Source organism: Poecilia mexicana, unplaced genomic scaffold (genome assembly GCF_051168715.1).
Source record: "Poecilia mexicana isolate PSO_F unplaced genomic scaffold, ASM5116871v1 scaffold_2, whole genome shotgun sequence".
Taxonomy (NCBI): domain Eukaryota; kingdom Metazoa; phylum Chordata; class Actinopteri; order Cyprinodontiformes; family Poeciliidae; genus Poecilia; species Poecilia mexicana.
In genome coordinates, this window is record NW_028263371.1 from 51,722,001 (window position 1) to 51,739,013 (window position 17,013).

The following is a 17,013-nucleotide window of genomic DNA, read 5'->3' on the forward strand; positions in this document are numbered from 1 at the left end:
TTTGGGTCGGTGGGAGCGATCGATGTGACACACATGCTAAAGTCTGGATGTGTTCACACATGAATGGAGGTACGACAGTGATGATCCGACAGGAAAACAGGCGTAACCGGGTCGATCAATACCTCACTGTGTTAAAGGCCAAATCCAGTCTGTCAGACTGTAGGTTAAATAATATCTTAATTTGTTAACATGGATCACATAAATCCTTCTGCACACTTCAAAACATTTGCTTTATTTTCCCCACATGGATTATGTTGCACACATGAGTCAGATGTGAGTCTATGTGGGTCTATGGCTTCCATATATCAGCTGAATGCTACAATATCTTTAAAAAAATCCCTTTTATCCCATTTAGACAATTAAATCACACATAATGAAAAACTTATTTTAGTGCAGCAGACATGCACCAAATGCTTCTGTTTAAAATATCTCTGTAAAGGCTGAATACCATGTTGTTTACAGTGGTTCACTACGTCATCCCTGCTTGTTTGTAGCCTTTGTTTGAGATGAGTCAATGTTAAGTCTGTCGTCCTTATTTAGACTTCTATATTTAATCTATGTTTAGACGAAGCAAAACTGCTAAATAAAGAAAGAACCATGGTACATTTTGAAATACATATTTCTACTGTCCTGGTGAGAGAAAACAGGATCTCCTTTATTCTGAAATGTCACTAAATATTCAAGTTGAACAGGCTGAACACAAGATCCCTCCTCATTATCAACAAAGACAACTTCCCGGACGTTTACGTAAAAATAAATCTGCAAATTGTTTTTGCAAGAATCGTCATTTCTAGATGCATTTACTACAATCTCATACGGTGGCAGTGCCTCTGTATTTAAAGCAAATTATCAATTCGATATAGCAGCAACAAAAACCAAGACTGGAATAAAACCGTCTTGAAGTGACATATCCTTATTATGAAGCTCATCCAGTAAAGTTGTTGTGTTTATAGCTGACAGTTCCTGAGTTTGAGGCCAGCTCACTCTGTTCTTTTTCTTTTGCTTGTTCATCTCCTACATTTTGATGTCTAATAAATGTCTAAAAACACACTAAGGAGACTTTAATTTCTTTGGAAGATTTGCGTGTTGCTTAGGTGTATTTTGAGAAAAAAAAAAAAAAAAAACGGCTCCCCAGGCAATCTTAATATTTACAGCCTTTGTGCTGAGTCGCATTCAGTTTTCAGTGCTCTCCTTGTGCAAACTACATTAACAGCCTTTCCTCTGTTAGAAACTTTATACAAAGTCTTCCCTGTTTATAGTTCTGTTGCTAAGCTATGCTAATTTTTTCATATTATGTTTGAGGACTCTAGACTGATCTTACTTGTTTACAGTGTTCTAGCACAGCTTTGCTGATGGTCTTCACTGTTGCTGATTTTCACAGCATTACTTCATAGTAATATTTAAGAGATTTACATATTTAGAGTTTTCTTTGACATTTGGTGTTTGTGCTTACCAGTGCCAACAGTTTCACATTTTTCAAATGAATGATGCTAAGCTATGCTAACTGTTTTTCCAGCTTTATGTTCTTTCTGCAAATGCTAAGGCATTTCCCTGTTTATAGTATTTTTGTCACATCACCTGAACATTACATTGATAATCTTTGTGCTAAGCTATGCTCATAACTGATTGTGTTCAGCTTAAGGTGCAGATATTGCATGTTACTGGGAGTCTGACCAGTTGTCATGAAAACCAGTTCACCTGAAAGTAATGGTCCCACCAGACCAGGCCCCGTTTCATGCCCATCTTAATGAGCCTGGGAAAAGTTCCCCTGCTCCCGTGGGGCAGAACTAGATGACCCAGTGGACACAGTGTGCCCTGGGGGGTCGGGGAGGGGGCGTCTTCACGTCGTCCCTCCTTTGTCCGCATGTCTGGAAAGCTGAATGTGAGGCATGGTGATTTATGACTGAGCCCAAGAAGCTGCAGCGGAGAAGACGGCCGCCTGTCCCCGTTTCTCTTGACGCGCCGCAATCCTCTTTGCTCCCAAAATCTGGGTTAAATGCAAATTGATCCAAGCGATACCAGACAATAATTACCGTCCGACTTATGTGTGCATGCAGCAGAGCAGAAGAGAATTCAATAAGACCTGGATGTGTCTGCACTGTAGCCCCCGTCCAAGTCAATCCACTGCGGTCATTAACAAAGGACACGGCGTCCACAGGGACTGCCGGTGTTTTAACTTCACATTGGGCAGTTTATGATAGTCATATTTTCTTTTAATTTTTCATTTATTTGGATAAAATCAGAATGTTGACTCCAGAACCAAAGATTAAACAGTGCAAAGCAGGTCATAAAGGTTTTCATTGGTTTATCTGTGTCTAAGTGTCTAATATCTGAATGTTTCTGATTCGTTTCTCAGCATAATGTACATAGATATGGTCAGTATCTGGTCAGCAATCTCCAGCACTAATGTTATTTTGGTTGGTTAAGCTTTTAAGAGACCTCATTCCCCAGGTGGAGCTTCGTTTTCTCGAGTCCTTCTCTGATCTGAACAGCCGACCTGCTCTTGCTCTCCTGAGGTTTCAGTATCAGTTTTAAATGTTTTTATCTCTTATCTCAAACTAACAGTTTTATTTGCAACGTTCTTGACCCTGAAGACCTGAAGTTTAACCAAAAGTTACCTCACAGAGCACAGTGCAAGACAGCAGATAGTGGTTTTAGGAGTGCCGGTAGTGCTGATATGTCACTGCTCAGGCACTTTTAGAGTCTATCCAAAGTTAAAGCTGAGACATTTTTTCTTGTCCCTTGCAAAGCTGGACAGGAAATGTTAATCAGACATAAAAAGTGATGGTTCAGTCAGATTTTTCTGATCCAATCAGAACTATGTTAGTGACTTTAAACAATGTCAAAGGACAATAAAAGACTTGGGAAATGTTGGTCAAGCTGCTGGTTTTTTGTGGTACCTTGTCACCTCGACGTCATGCAGGCAGACACAACTATTTATTGAATGACTGTTAGTACATTTGCTGCTCCGTGGAACACTCTGTCTTTTTCTTGACGCTTTGTGTGTGTGAGCACGTCTACACCAGCAGGTAAGCAGCAGAAAACCGTCCTTGCACCAGTTTCCTCTTTTTGCGTCGTCCTTGAGTTCCCTTTGCCGTAATCTGCTGACACTTTGTTTCACGAGTTGTGTTGACCGTGTCACCACATTGTTGCTTCTCCTTTGGTTCTGAGAACACACAGACACACACACACACACACACACACACACACACACACACCTTCATGCGGTGCCCTCACACTCTTTTTTATTTCCTTTTCTGCTCTCACTTCCCACTCGCCTCCTCGGATGCTGGACGAGCGTCTTTCACAGCAGTTGGCTGTTTTTAAGTGAAACTTTGAGACTCAGTTTGTTCAGGTTTTAGGAAGTTTCCCCCCCTAAGATCTCTCTGACACAGCGCCTGTTATTTTCAGACCTTTGAATATATTGAAGTCTGTTACTGATCCTCTGACTGGAAGAGAAGCAATGCCTTCCTCTCTCTCAAACTGCTTGGATTTCTGACAGTGCTGATGAGGATGAGACTCAGATTGAGTCGAGTCTGTGGTTTGCACAACAGAGTTTGTGTTTTTTCACCCTGACAGTGCCCCGGACTCCGAGGTTATGACCTTGGTGATGATCAGCGGCTTCAGAATCAGTGAGGCGACACAAACTAACGAGCAGGACGGTCACAGTTTGTTCCTCTGATCCAGAAACAGGGAGCAAAAAACTCTGATGATTTAAAAAAAGACGAAAAGGAGGAATTGTGAAATAAATCCATCAGATTTGAACCTGAATGTTGCAATTCAACAACGATTACAGGTCAGGTTTGTGGCTCTCAGATGTTAATGAAGCAATTGTCACTCAAAAACATTTAAAGACCTGAAGAACATGTTACACATTCATAAATGTACTTGACCTCACATCAGAAACATCGCACACCCTCGCATTACATGTATGACTATAAAGAGTCTTTAACCAACATTATCACCTAATTTAATATTTATAACTTTGCAATGTTTCAAACTTCCTCCGCAACAACAGAAAATAACTGCTGATGACTCACCCCACACAGGGGGGCATGATCTAAATCCGGGTCCAGTGAGCTGGTGCAGGATTGTGGGTTTGGTCAACAACCAATGAGCAGCGGGAAGTGGCTCTCTGCTAAACGCTGCCGTTGCACTGAGATGACACGATTGCTGAGATTACACCAGGATTATAGTGGCAGCCATGACGGATTAATAACAGAAAAATCAACCTGCTGAGTAATGTGCGACCCAGATCCTCAGAAACTGTTGAGTCACTGGTTGTCATGGTGATCCCCGCCTTTTCTGGGGCGAAGGGCGGAGGGGGACTCCAAAGCAATACCCCCTTCTTCTTATTGGCAGAAATAAACCACAGATAACAAACCAACAGTCATTATGTGAATGTCGTTCAGCGATGGACACTCATGATTTATTTTTATTTGTCTACAGTGGTTTAGATGCGACAGGTTTATTCAACTTTTTTACTTTTGAAAGAATGACTGTGAGCTGAGATGTAATGGCGTTTATTAGAGTTTGGGTGTGCGTATTTTGCACTCCAGGTTGATTTGACAAAACACTGTAAGTCCTCTATAAATAGGAAACATTATTTGGGAAAGTCTACAAAATTGACTGTGTATTGATGTATAAATCATATGAAACTGTGGACATGAGTGTAGTTTGAATCCAAAAAATGTTTCTGTTTCATAATCTAGACTGTGTGACGGCAACATTCCAGGGTAACATTTTAAAATTTCATGAAACTTAAGCTATGATTGTGTAAAAGTAGGAAAAAGTACCAAAATGCCATTTCAGTCAGGGAAAGTCCAGCATTCTGTGATTTGCTTAGAATGTAAATTAAGTTTCTTCTCTAAAGACGCTCCAAACAGACCTGGCTTTTCTCTCCACTTTCACTAAACTTCTCCTAGGGACTATTTTTGTACTTTTTTAAATCTATTTTTATAAACAGTATTTGATTAATAATTTCAGCTGTGAACAGTTTTGATTACTATTTTCCATTCACTTAGTGTGGGCATGAATTAGTTATAAGTCTGAGAGCTTCAATGATTTATGTGAACTGTTTTATTTCCAGGGTGAAGTTATTTTACAACGTATAACTTTTATAACACAAATTGGGTGCAAAACGTTCAATGAATGTATAAAATGCTGCATATTCTTGCTTATTCCCTCAGGATTAAATATAGACAACCTCACTAATACTTGATGTTGTCCTTTAACGAATTGCACCTCAGCTTTTTCTGTTGCAATCAATCAACTGAGCTTTTTTTTTATGTCGGTTTGTTTCTGGCAACAGACTTCACTTCACTGAGAATATCCAGACTGAAAAACAAGGCCCCAGCTGTCAAATTAAAACTCCACTGCGAAGACACACATCTGGAAATGTAAAATGTCTTCTGGAGAGAGGTTTATCAGTCAGATGACACTGAGATTAAGCTATTTTTACATAATGCATGTCATAAGTTGCGAAACATGGTAGAGGAAGCATCGTTCTCAGGGTCTATTTAGGTACTAGTTCACAAAGTGGGTGGAATAATGAAGAAGGGTGACTACATCTAATTTTTAAGTATCTGACTGTTCCAACCTGGAAAAATAACTTGAAATCATTAAGAGCATGTTTTTTTAATGACTGTAATGATTAAATGGAAACTTATAATCCCATCGCGAGCAACACTCATAACCCAATATTCCTGATTTAGATGCAAATTTTCCCAAAGCTGTGGGGGCATGTTGACCAAAAAGATTTCAGGAATAGAAGAATGCATAGATAAATGCTCATGTTTTGGGATCCTACAAGCTAAAATTAATTTAAATGAATTTGTCTTCAACAAACCAAGGAGATCTAAGGCTACACTGATGCATCTTTCTGGTCATTTCCATCAAGACACTAGTCATTTTCAGGAAAATGTTTGGCCACAGATGTTGCTGCATCGTTCCCAACAATCCAGCAGCTGTTCTCAGCCTGTCCAATATTCTTGCATGCAAACATTTGAGACCCAGTGAGAATCCATCCAGCATCCTGACAACTGACAGCTCACTGAGCCTATAGCTGCCATCATGTGGTGTCCAACCATTCACTCCTCCTTTAGGGAGAGGCTGTGGAAAGCCTCCAGCTTCTTTGCTGTTGTCCTCAGATCTGGTTTGGTACCGGTCCAACATCAGGCTGTGGTCTGATCGGGTTTTCTAACTCCAGTCATCTGCATGTGTCTGTTCCAGGAATATTCTGAGTTTTCAGGATGTTCAAACATCTGCAAGTCAGTCCAAGGCACATTTAGTGATTCCGACTGTTTGGAGGAATATTTTGGGAGTTGGTTTCTGAAAGGGACCAGAACCACATATTTACTGCTGATGATTCTGAAAAAGAACACGGAGAGCACTTTCAGGGTCATTTTACCAAAAGAATAAATAAGTGATTCTTAGATATATTGTATTTATTTTCTTCTTCTTCCAGTGAGAGTTGACGTGCTTCAGACTGATTGTGCTGCATTCAGGGTCCTGGTTGTGTTCAGAGAATGAACTGCAGAGTTTTCAGCTCATTTTGCGTTTGAAAGAACTCTGAGAGCCTCTTCATGTTGTCGACTGTAACAAAACTCTCTTCTTCTTTTCCTCCTCCCACTAATTTAGCTAATCTCTGTCTCACACACTTGGGACATGAAGAAGGAAAGTGAGACAGAATCAACTCTGACCACTTTGCCTAAATGCTTTAATTAGCAGAGAGGCTATAGAATAAAGGGCTTTTATTTTGGCGAGGGGTGAGAGCATAGCTGGAGAGGATTTAAAGTGCCCTCCCCCATGTCCACTCGTCTGCAGGCAGAGCTAACGGGAGGGGGGCTGCAGACATGTCACATCTCTGCTGACATTGCTCTGTTGTTGTTGAGTTGAAGCACAAATTATATGTATTTAGCTTAAATATGAGGAATACTTTCTTATCTTGTTCAAAACTCATAGAGATGCACTCATCTGTATCTTTATTGGTCCTGATATTGAAAACAGTTCAGGATTGGGTATCTCTGATAATGTACTCAGTCCACAGATCTATTCAGTCTAGTTCTGTGCCTTGTCCTCTGAGCGACGTCATGCTTTATTTATTTTATTTTACATTATATTTGGAATTCCTATTAATGCTTTCTGAACCATTTGAAAGGTTTTTTGCCGTTTATTTTTTTACATGTTTGACCAAGGTAGTTTCAGTTTCTTTACTGCACTGACTGAACAAATTAAAGTTGAGTTGTTTTTACATGTTTGACTAAGCTTGTGAAGCTACTGGTGTATTTAAGTTTGTTGTGCTGGTGTAGAGTTATTAAATAAATTTGTATTTCAGCACATTTATGACTGTGTTAAAAAATAAGCACTAATTTTCTGTATTGGATCAGTATCAGCCAATTCTAATCCTCAGATATCGGTATTTGTTTCAGTAAACAAAACGTGGATCCCTAAAGTAACACTTCAGACAACCTAAATAAGCTGCACTTACGAGTGAGGCCTGCTGGGTCCTGGAAGCAGATTACCCAGATGCCTCCGCCGTCTCTTATCTGATAAATAGGAACATTTGTTATTCCCAATGGATTGATTGATTGATTTGGGGTTTTATCAGCTTTGATACAATAATTTGGTAGAACCTTAAGGTGGGTTGGTGAGCAAAGAATTCAAATCTGTCATGTGACTCAGGTGGATGGACTGAACAGGTGTTCAGGTGTCACCCAGGTAACCAGACTGTGAGCTGGGATCTGATTGGTTGACAGTCTGTCATTGAGTGACAGTCAGTGCATGGATTTCTACGTCCTGCAGCCACTTGTTCATTTGGCTGGAAAGTTGGGCCCCGGGGCCCGAGCGCCTGTCACTTCCTGTCACCTCAGTGGTAATCAGAGCGAGGGTGGGCCCTGAGTAGAACAGGACTGTTCTCAGGTCACATGACTGAAAAGCACATCTGTCAGTCCAAAGGTGCAACCGCGAGCACCGACTGACTCCAATGACACCTCACTTCCTGTTTGTCCTTCACCCCCGATTACACACACAGATACACACTCTGAGTCTGCGTCTCCAGGGTGCTTATTCACCTCAGAAACGCTGCCGTCTTGTTGGCTGCAAGTTTTGCATGCTGACGTTGTTTCTCTTTTAACCAGAATCACCTAAACAATGAAAATGATCAGAAAACCTGAAAGCAGAACATCAATCACTTAATGATGGTGTTTAGTGAACCAGGTGAAATTTCCCAGCCTGACCTGTATGTGGATCAACTCTGATGTATTCACCTATAGGCATTTTGGATGGATGGTGTTTGTTTCCCAGGTGTTTGCTGGTTCTCAGTCCATAGATGTTTCTTGTTTTTTTAATGTTTGATCATTTGCTTGCAGGTGTGTGTTTCTTGGTTCCCAGATGTTTGTTTGTTTTGACTGTTGATGCTTTTGATAATGATTTCCAGGTATTTGTTGATTTTGGTCACCGTAGCAAGGTGGTGTTAACATCTTTGTGTCAGATAACGGTAACACTGAGCTTCTCCAGCTCGGTGTTTACTGTCAGAACACAACTGACGCTGTGACACCCTGACTTGTGTGACCTGAGGAAGTGCTGACAGCGGTGTTTTCCTTCTTCTTCTCTCGGCTGTGCCCGGTGCTGGTGTCCGGCTGCAGGTTGTGGTGAAGGATGGAGGTCTTGTGAGTCAACATTAGAGCAACTTGATCAGCAGTTTCACTTCTGCAAATTCTTCCTGGAACAGATGAAAATACCTCTGAAGACCAGTCAGTGTGAAGTGAAGCAATACCTGACACACACACACACACACTGTAAGCCTGTAGTTCAGTTTTGTATGTCAGGTTGAGGATGATTCACTGAAGAACAGTTTTGCTGTGAATACACGGCTTGTAGAGCTTGGTTTGGTTTACTGAGGAAATCTGTCCTCAGTGGAAAGAAAATATGTTTGTGTTGTTTCATTTGCCACATCCCTTTAGCTACACTACTTAACATTATGTTGTAACTTTAGAGTCTCCAGGTGATCTGTTTTACTGTCTTATATTTATTTATGAGCTCAATTATTTTAAAACAGATCTCCTTGCTGACAGAACTTTGTTGACCACCAGATGTTTAGTGTTGTACTGGGGTTGGATTTGCAGTGACTCAGTTTTAACTCGGATTTCTTTATGTGTTTCAGCTTGGAGTTGGCTCAGCGAACTGAATGTTGACTCACTTGTGGCTCTGTTTTATGGTGTTAGTTTGCCTTGACTCGTTTCTGGCTGAACTTCAGCTCTGTGCAGTGTTTGTGACTCAGTTTTGGCTCCAACTTGGGTGTTTTCTGAGCAAATTTTTTTCGTCTTTGGCTGATTTTCTGAACCTTTTTGTAGGTCCGCCTCTGAACCTCGGCTGGTCCACAGAGTTCCCTCCGTCGGCAGCAGCTGATCCTGATGGATTAAAGTCTGACGGCACAAACTGACAAAGAGCTTTAAAGCTTGCAGTGCGCCTCTGCTGCTGCTCTGATGAAGAAGAAGTTGGAGTGATGCTTTTTGAAGCGGCGGGAAGTTAAAATACCTGCAGTCATGAATTATTAGCAGAAAAAAGTTTTTCTAGCGCTGCTTCTCGCAGAAAGAAGGTATTCATTGGAGGGATTTAATAACTGCGCTCTTCCTGCCTTCTCTTTTCATAAGGATTCATCCTCCACCTGGGAAGATAAATAATTCAGACATTTTGGATTTTCTTCCCCCCTCCTTCCCCCCAAGGGGGGCTGTTGGGCTGTAAACCCTCAAACTTCCTCATCATAGTGTGAGCGTATCTATCCATTATTCACTCCTAAAGTCTGACTTTCTCTTAAAGTAACCTACATTTTTATGGACATGGCCCCCCTGGAAACCTCGGAGACTGATGATTAATTGATTTCTCACACAGAAAGACGAAGTTTGACGGGCTTCAAAATGCATGTAGAACAAGACTGTGACTTCAAACGGTGGAAAAGTCAAGTTTTTCCTGAGTTTTTGTAGAACAAGAGGAGCGTGTTCATGTTCACCATGAAACCCATTCACGGCTCACCGGCTGCATTCTCTTGTTCACACCTCCGACCTCCTTCTGCTCCTCCTGAAACAGACACACATGAGTGGATGGTGGCCATGATATCGGCGCTTCACCTCTTATCAGAGCGCAGCAGCTCTGTTTTCTCCTCTGTTTGTCTAATCAGGCGACACACCGAGGCCGAGGTGAGGCTTCAACGGACGCCTTGCTGCTGATAAACTTAACGTTAAACTCCTGCACATATCTGCAGACAAAAACAACTTGTTCCCTGAACATTTAAGGTCTAAACTGAGCGCTGAAGTCACTTTAAGTACTTTCTCAAAGAGGTAAATTGCTGCAGAAGTAGATCAGATTAACAAATCTGCTGTCTGATCTATAATCAGTCAGAAATTTACATTTAGCTTTCACATATGATTTTCTAGAATGCAGATCATCTGTTGTAACATCAATAACTGTAAATCAGCATGTAATGACCTGATCTTTTATCTCATCCTCATCCTGTCCGTGTGTGTGTGTGCGTGTGTGTGTACATTAACCACACAGTGCTTTAGCAATTTATGTCAAACCTATAAACACAAACTGCCACCCAGTTCTAAAACTGGAGAAATCAACTTTAAATAATATTTAAAAACAGGATATAGTAATTAGCAACTCCCATATCAATCTTATCATGAAACCTTTTATTTTCGGTATGCAGCCACTATGAGGATCTGTAACCTTGTAGCCAGTTTGTAAACATAGCATCATAATGAGACTGATGACAGATGTTGATTGCAAAGACTCATTTAGATTCTGACAGATTAACAAGTTGTGAATCCAGACAAAAATCTTCTGTTAAAAGATTTTCTGACAAGCGACCTATCCAAGTGTGGTTAGTCTGACACTCCAGATGTGAACTGACTGAGCTGAAAGTGCTAAGTTAGGAATGACTGGTTAGGCTGGAAGAGAAACTCAGGTAAACTTTAACACAACACCACACAGTTTAGGTTTTGCTGACTCTGTTAGTTTTGTTTTTACTCTGAGATTCTTATGTTCCTTGTCACAAAAATAAAGCCTTAGATTGCTGTTTGTTGAATTATTCCTTCAGATTGGTGTATATGTTTTACTGCTGGATGTTCATTGATTAAAAAGGGCAGAAATGCAACGTCAGTGCATGTAAACATGGTATCTCTACTTGTAAAGTCATGTCATGGCTTATAAATGTGTTGTCATTGCCAGCTAAGTCAATATATAAGACTCTGTAAGTGAAATGGATGTCAAGCATGTACATTTTTTTACCAGGAGTAATTGTAATATGTGGTGCATGTGAAACGTGATATCACTTCCTGTAAATCTAGCATCACTGCATATAAATACGATTTCACTGCAAACATATTTCAACTGCATGCTATTAAAAATGGAGCCAATTTTTAATATATGGCTCCATTAAAAATTGTGACTTCGCTGGATGTAAATCTGATATTTTCATTAGGGCTGAAATGATGAATTTGATTAATTGTGATGAATCGATTAATAGAATAATCAACAAATTTAATAACTGGATTATTTGTTAACAGAGGCCATATGCTGAAGAAATTACATCTTCAGAACAGTATTTGAACCAAAACTGTACTACAAATATACACATTTTGCATTTAAGATTAAAGAAAAGCTCTGCTTGTTTTGTACCCACGTTAGAAGAATGATTTCAGCTGCATATGCATCGTTTGTTACAAATGATCAACCATTCACTAAAGAAATGAGAGGTTATTGCATTTTAGAAAATAAAATGTTTTTCTTATTTAACAAGAGATTTAATTATTTGCTTACTTTCATCTTTCAATGTATTTTTACTATTGCATAAAAAAGGCTGAAGTGATTAAATGTAGCATTGGGCAATTCTTTTATCTGAATAATGTATTAATCGCTAGGTTAATTGATTAATCATCAGAATAAAATAAAATAATCATTAGTTACAGCCCAAGTTTTTAGTAAATATGATGTCACTGAATGTAAACTTAATGTCCGTGTCCGGTGAGGTCAGAGTCGGCGTGCCGCGGTGCCAGAGCTGTTTGGAGATGATTGAGGAAGATGCCTCTGCTTCACCTCTTGTCACATTTAGGGAACACAGACTTCTTCCCCCTTCATCCCTCCACCCTGCAGGCAGAATTACAGATTCCCCGGTTCTGTCTTGGAGCGCTCGGCCTCATGGGAAAGTTGGGTTGTGGTAACTGTAATTACACAGCAACTCTCCAGCAGAACATCTCTGCCTTTGGTGCCTCCCCCATCTCTCCCTGCTCCCCCGTCAGCGCTGTCTTTGAGGGATTTTGCTCCATTCTTAGAGGCAGCACATACCTTAGAAATGAGCAGCTGTCGGTTCCAGCTCCTCTTCATCACTCTGCTCCTCTTTAATTCTCGCAATGGTAAGCTCTGAGGTTGGAAGTCTGTTGTTTCTGAGCACGTTTGCAATTCCGTGTACAGCTGGAGGCCTGAAATGATTCACAAACAGTTAGCGTTCTCGGTTTGGTCCTGCAGTAAGGTTTTGCAGAGAGACTTGGGGTTCATTCACACCAGCCCTGTTTGATCTGCTTTATTCTAACTCTAGATTGTTTGACTAGAAAGTCCGATTCACTTGGGAAGATGTGAATGTGCAATCGAACTGTGATGTCAATTGAACTCTGGTCAGCCTAAAAGCCTGGATCTTGGTTCGGTTGAAGTGAACTCTGGTGCGTTTGAATGCTTATGCAAAAACAGGAGGGATTAGGGTTGCAGGAATTCTGGGTAAAAACAACCAAAACAAACACTCATATCTAGTGCTAGTGAAAGAAATAGCTTGTGGTCGTTTACCAGACCAGAGTGAAATCCTGCAGCTGCTAAAGTCTGACGCCACTCCATTTTTGTTTACATGTTATGAAGAAGCAGGTTGAGCTCAGGGTGTTCTTCAGAGGTTTTTGCGTCTTTTTCTTCAGTAGTTCTTGGTGCAGCACCACCACAGATGAGGGATAAACAAGTTTTTTGGATGGTTTGGTTTCTTTGACACACTGCAGTGTGAAAGCGAACCGCACCAGCTGAAAATGTAACAAATGGTACAATTTTGAGCACATAATTGAACCAAATCTATCGAACTATCTTGGTTTATTCTTTCAGAGCGCCATGGCAACTGCTCTGTCTACTTCCTGACAGCATCAGAAGGAATACAGGAAAGAATAAAGACAGAAATATTTTATAAAACAATGCTCATCAGGGAGAAACTTTAATCAAATCAGTCAATCAATGTTGTAACAGTGTAACCATGTATCAGGTTGAGCTCTGCTGCTTCTGTGAGTCCGTTACGGTTGATGGTGGCCAGTGGGGCCCATAAACATGGAAGTCGTACCATGTGTGGAGGCGGGGCTCAGGAGGAGGACGGCTGATTTGTGGGGGTGACGATGATGATGTTGGGCTGTGACCCCCTCCTCGCCTCAGTTTCCAGCCTGTTGCACAGGTCCCTGCAGATAAATGAGACTTTAATTCAATCAGGAACCGAACACAATCAGCGGCTCAATGCAGGAACTCCCCACATTCAGCGGACTCCACAGCCCCAACACAACAGCACACCTGTTCAGAGGAAACAGCAGCAGGTGCAGCGAAGCTACAATGAGCTATAAATCTGTTGGTTTCTATTAAACACCTCTCAGAGATGGAGTGGCTGCACAAAGTTAACAGACTTTAGGACTGCCAGGAGAATATTTGGTCAAAATCACGATAAAATATTGCAGAGGATTCTGGATAGCTGGATGAAATGCAAACATTGAGTTCCAGGTAGCAACCTGGTATCCATGGGAACCCCCTCCCCTCCTCCCTCGGGCTGCTGCTCAGGTGATCAGCTGATGAGGAGGGAGAGGAGGAGGAGGATGCATCAGCCTCCACCTCAGAGTGAGGCAGCGAGCGGACAGAGGAGGACGCAGCACCTGGACCAGCGTTGCAGCAGCTGGAAGATGGGCTGGTGTTTATGAAGGTTCGAGCTCAACGTGATGCTGAGTCATTAATCGCCGACGAGGTCACATGTCCTTCAGAGACATGAAGAGGACACACTGTTTTCAGTGTGGCTTGTTTTTCTCTCGTGTTGCTGCTGTTGTTTTCAGAGCTGCGTGTTCCATATTTGTTTGCGTTTGCTGTTTGAGCTTTTCAGATTCCAGTTGTGTGTGTGTTTGTGCCGCCTCTGAGGAGTTTCCTCTCAGAAACAGCTGGAGACGAATGTGACAACAGAGAACGTGTCTGAGGAGGAGGAAGATTAATGTGTCTGTGTGGGAAGCTGGAGGAGGAGGAGGAGGAGTCTCAGCTTTGTCCTCAGCTCTGTGCTCAACACAAAGACAACTGACAGAGATGTTCTCCTCCAGCGATGCCTCACTCTGATGAGAAAGAGATGCTCTCCGGTGGAGACCTTCCACTCTGAAACATTGTTGGGTTGCAGCCACTGGTGTGCTGGAAATGATGTGGGGTGGCACAGACAGCACTTTGAATGCAGTTTGTTGGGAGGTCAGCAGCTGTTGACCAGTCAGAGTCTGGAGTTTTAATGCAAGCCTTTATGTCACTGATCGATCCTGGTTATTTGAGTTGTTGGAGGTCCAAAAGGAGACATCTGGATCAATAAGTATCAACTTTGACAACTGATGAGCTGAAATTTGCTTCTGTATTCACACTTGAAGGTGTCCCCCTGTTGGAGTTGAGCCAGATGAGCTCCAGCAGGGTTTGCTTCATCCCTCCAGGCATGAGGCACTCTCTGTCTGCAGTGGAGGAGTTAAAGTATCTTAGTGTCTGGTTGATGGAAGGACAGAGCAGTAGACGTATAGACAGATTTGGTCCTCATCTGCAGGTCTAAATATAAGCTATGTTCCAACTCTATATCGGACATCCTGAATACAACACTACTAAACTTCAGTAGTAGGGTGGCATACAAAAAAGGTGAGGTTCTCTGTTATTTAGCGAGGGCTTCTGGGCACCTCTGAATGGAAAGAGACCCCGGGACAGACCCTTAAGGCTGCATGTAGCCAACATGTAGCCGACATGTAGCCAACATGTAGCCAGCATATAGCAAACATGTAGCAAACATGTAGCCAACATGCAGCCAACATATAGCTAACATGCAGCCAACATGCAGCCAACATATACGTAGCAAACATGTAGCAAACATGTAGCCGACATGTAGCCAACATGTAGCCACATGTAGCCAACATGTAGCCAACATGTAGCCACATGTAGCCACATGTAGCCAACATGCAGCCGACATGAAGCCGACATGAAGCCGACATGCAGCCGACATGCAGCAGACATGCAGCCGTAGCCGACATGCAGCCAACATGTAGCCAACATGCAGCCAACATGCAGCCAACATGCAGCCAACATGCAGCCGACATGCAGCAGACATGCAGCCGACATGCAGCCGACATGAAGCCGACATGCAGCCGACATGCAGCCGACATGCAGCCGACATGCAGCAGACATGCAGCCGACATGTAGCCAACATGCAGCCAACATGCAGCCAACATGTAGCAACATGTAGCAACATGCAGCCAACATGTAGCCAACATGCAGCCAACATGCAGCCAACATGTAGCCAACATGCAGCCAACATGCAGCCAACATGTAGCCAACATGCAGCCAACATGTAGCCAACATGCAGCCAACATGTAGCCAACATGCAGCCAACATGCAGCCAACATGCAGCCTACATACAGCCAACATGTAGCAAACATGTAGCCGACATGCAGCCGACATGCAGCAGACATGCAGCCGACATGCAGCCGACATGAAGCCGACATGCAGCCGACATGCAGCCGACATGCAGCCGACATGCAGCAGACATGCAGCCGACATGTAGCCAACATGCAGCCAACATGCAGCCAACATGCAGCCAACATGTAGCAACATGTAGCAACATGCAGCCAACATGTAGCCAACATGCAGCCAACATGCAGCCAACATGTAGCCAACATGTAGCCAACATGCAGCCAACATGCAGCCAACATGCAGCCAACATGCAGCCGACATGTAGCCTTACTCTTTGTTTGAAAAACACATAATTCCTCCACATTTAAACAAAAGTTGGTTGGGTTCCCTGATTGGAAAATCTGAAAATCAGCTGATTCCAGACACTACCTGATACCTCCAGCACGTTATAACCTGATGGTTATTGATCCTGGTTATTGTTTATTGATCAAGCTGGATAAATCAGCATCCTGCTTTGGAACAGCTGAATATTTCAGCTGCAGTTCACATTCTTTCAGTCAGGAAAGAAAGAAATAATAGAATAATAGAGGGGGTGGTTTGGGAGTGTGTTGGCCCTGTGGGGGTGTGGGGGGGTCACATTAGACCCCCACGTATACCTTGGACCACACAGCGAGCGCTCCATCTCTCTATGTTTGATCACAGAGGGCTTTACCCGTCTGAAGCGGTCACACCTCTTATTAAAGCCCGGCCTGTCCCACGCCCCCCCACTCCCTTCGCCGACCCCCACCCCCCCTCTCTTGGTATTCAGCCCAGGTCAGCAGATTTGCGCCCAGCCCACCGTGGCTCCCTTTTTAATTTGCACCTGTTGCGCAGTTGTCCGGGAGGCGAGAGCTGCAGCGGCTGCAGACAAAGATCATATTATGAACAGACTAATCTCCGTGTAGCTGAGAGGGTCGGGGGTTCGTTGGGGGTGGGGTGGTGGTGGTGGGTGGGGGGGTCTGCTGCCTCCTGTGGGAGATCAAATCTGCAGCAGGAAGTGTGATAAGACGCAGCAGAGGCGATCCAACAATCTGTGTTCGCTGAACGAGGCTGAAAATCTGAGGCTGTTTCTGTGGCTGCACTCCCGTCTGCAGGCTGTTCCCATGATGTCATGCAGACCCCCCTGCCCCCAACCAACATACACACATACACACACACACACGCACACACACGCATGCACCCCAACCCTCACCCCTGCACACACAATTCACCTCAGTCAGGTTCAACTCAGTTCAAGTCTACAGCTGACAAACACCACACTAAAATAAGTTGAGC

General features: G+C 42.8%; 1 protein-coding gene across 3 annotated transcripts in view; it reads left to right on the top strand.

Annotated features, from left to right (window-relative positions):
• The window catches only part of zeb2a (zinc finger E-box binding homeobox 2a), a 47,180-nt gene that overhangs the window by 14,657 nt on the left and 15,510 nt on the right, over positions 1 to 17,013 (top strand). The window lies entirely within an intron of this gene.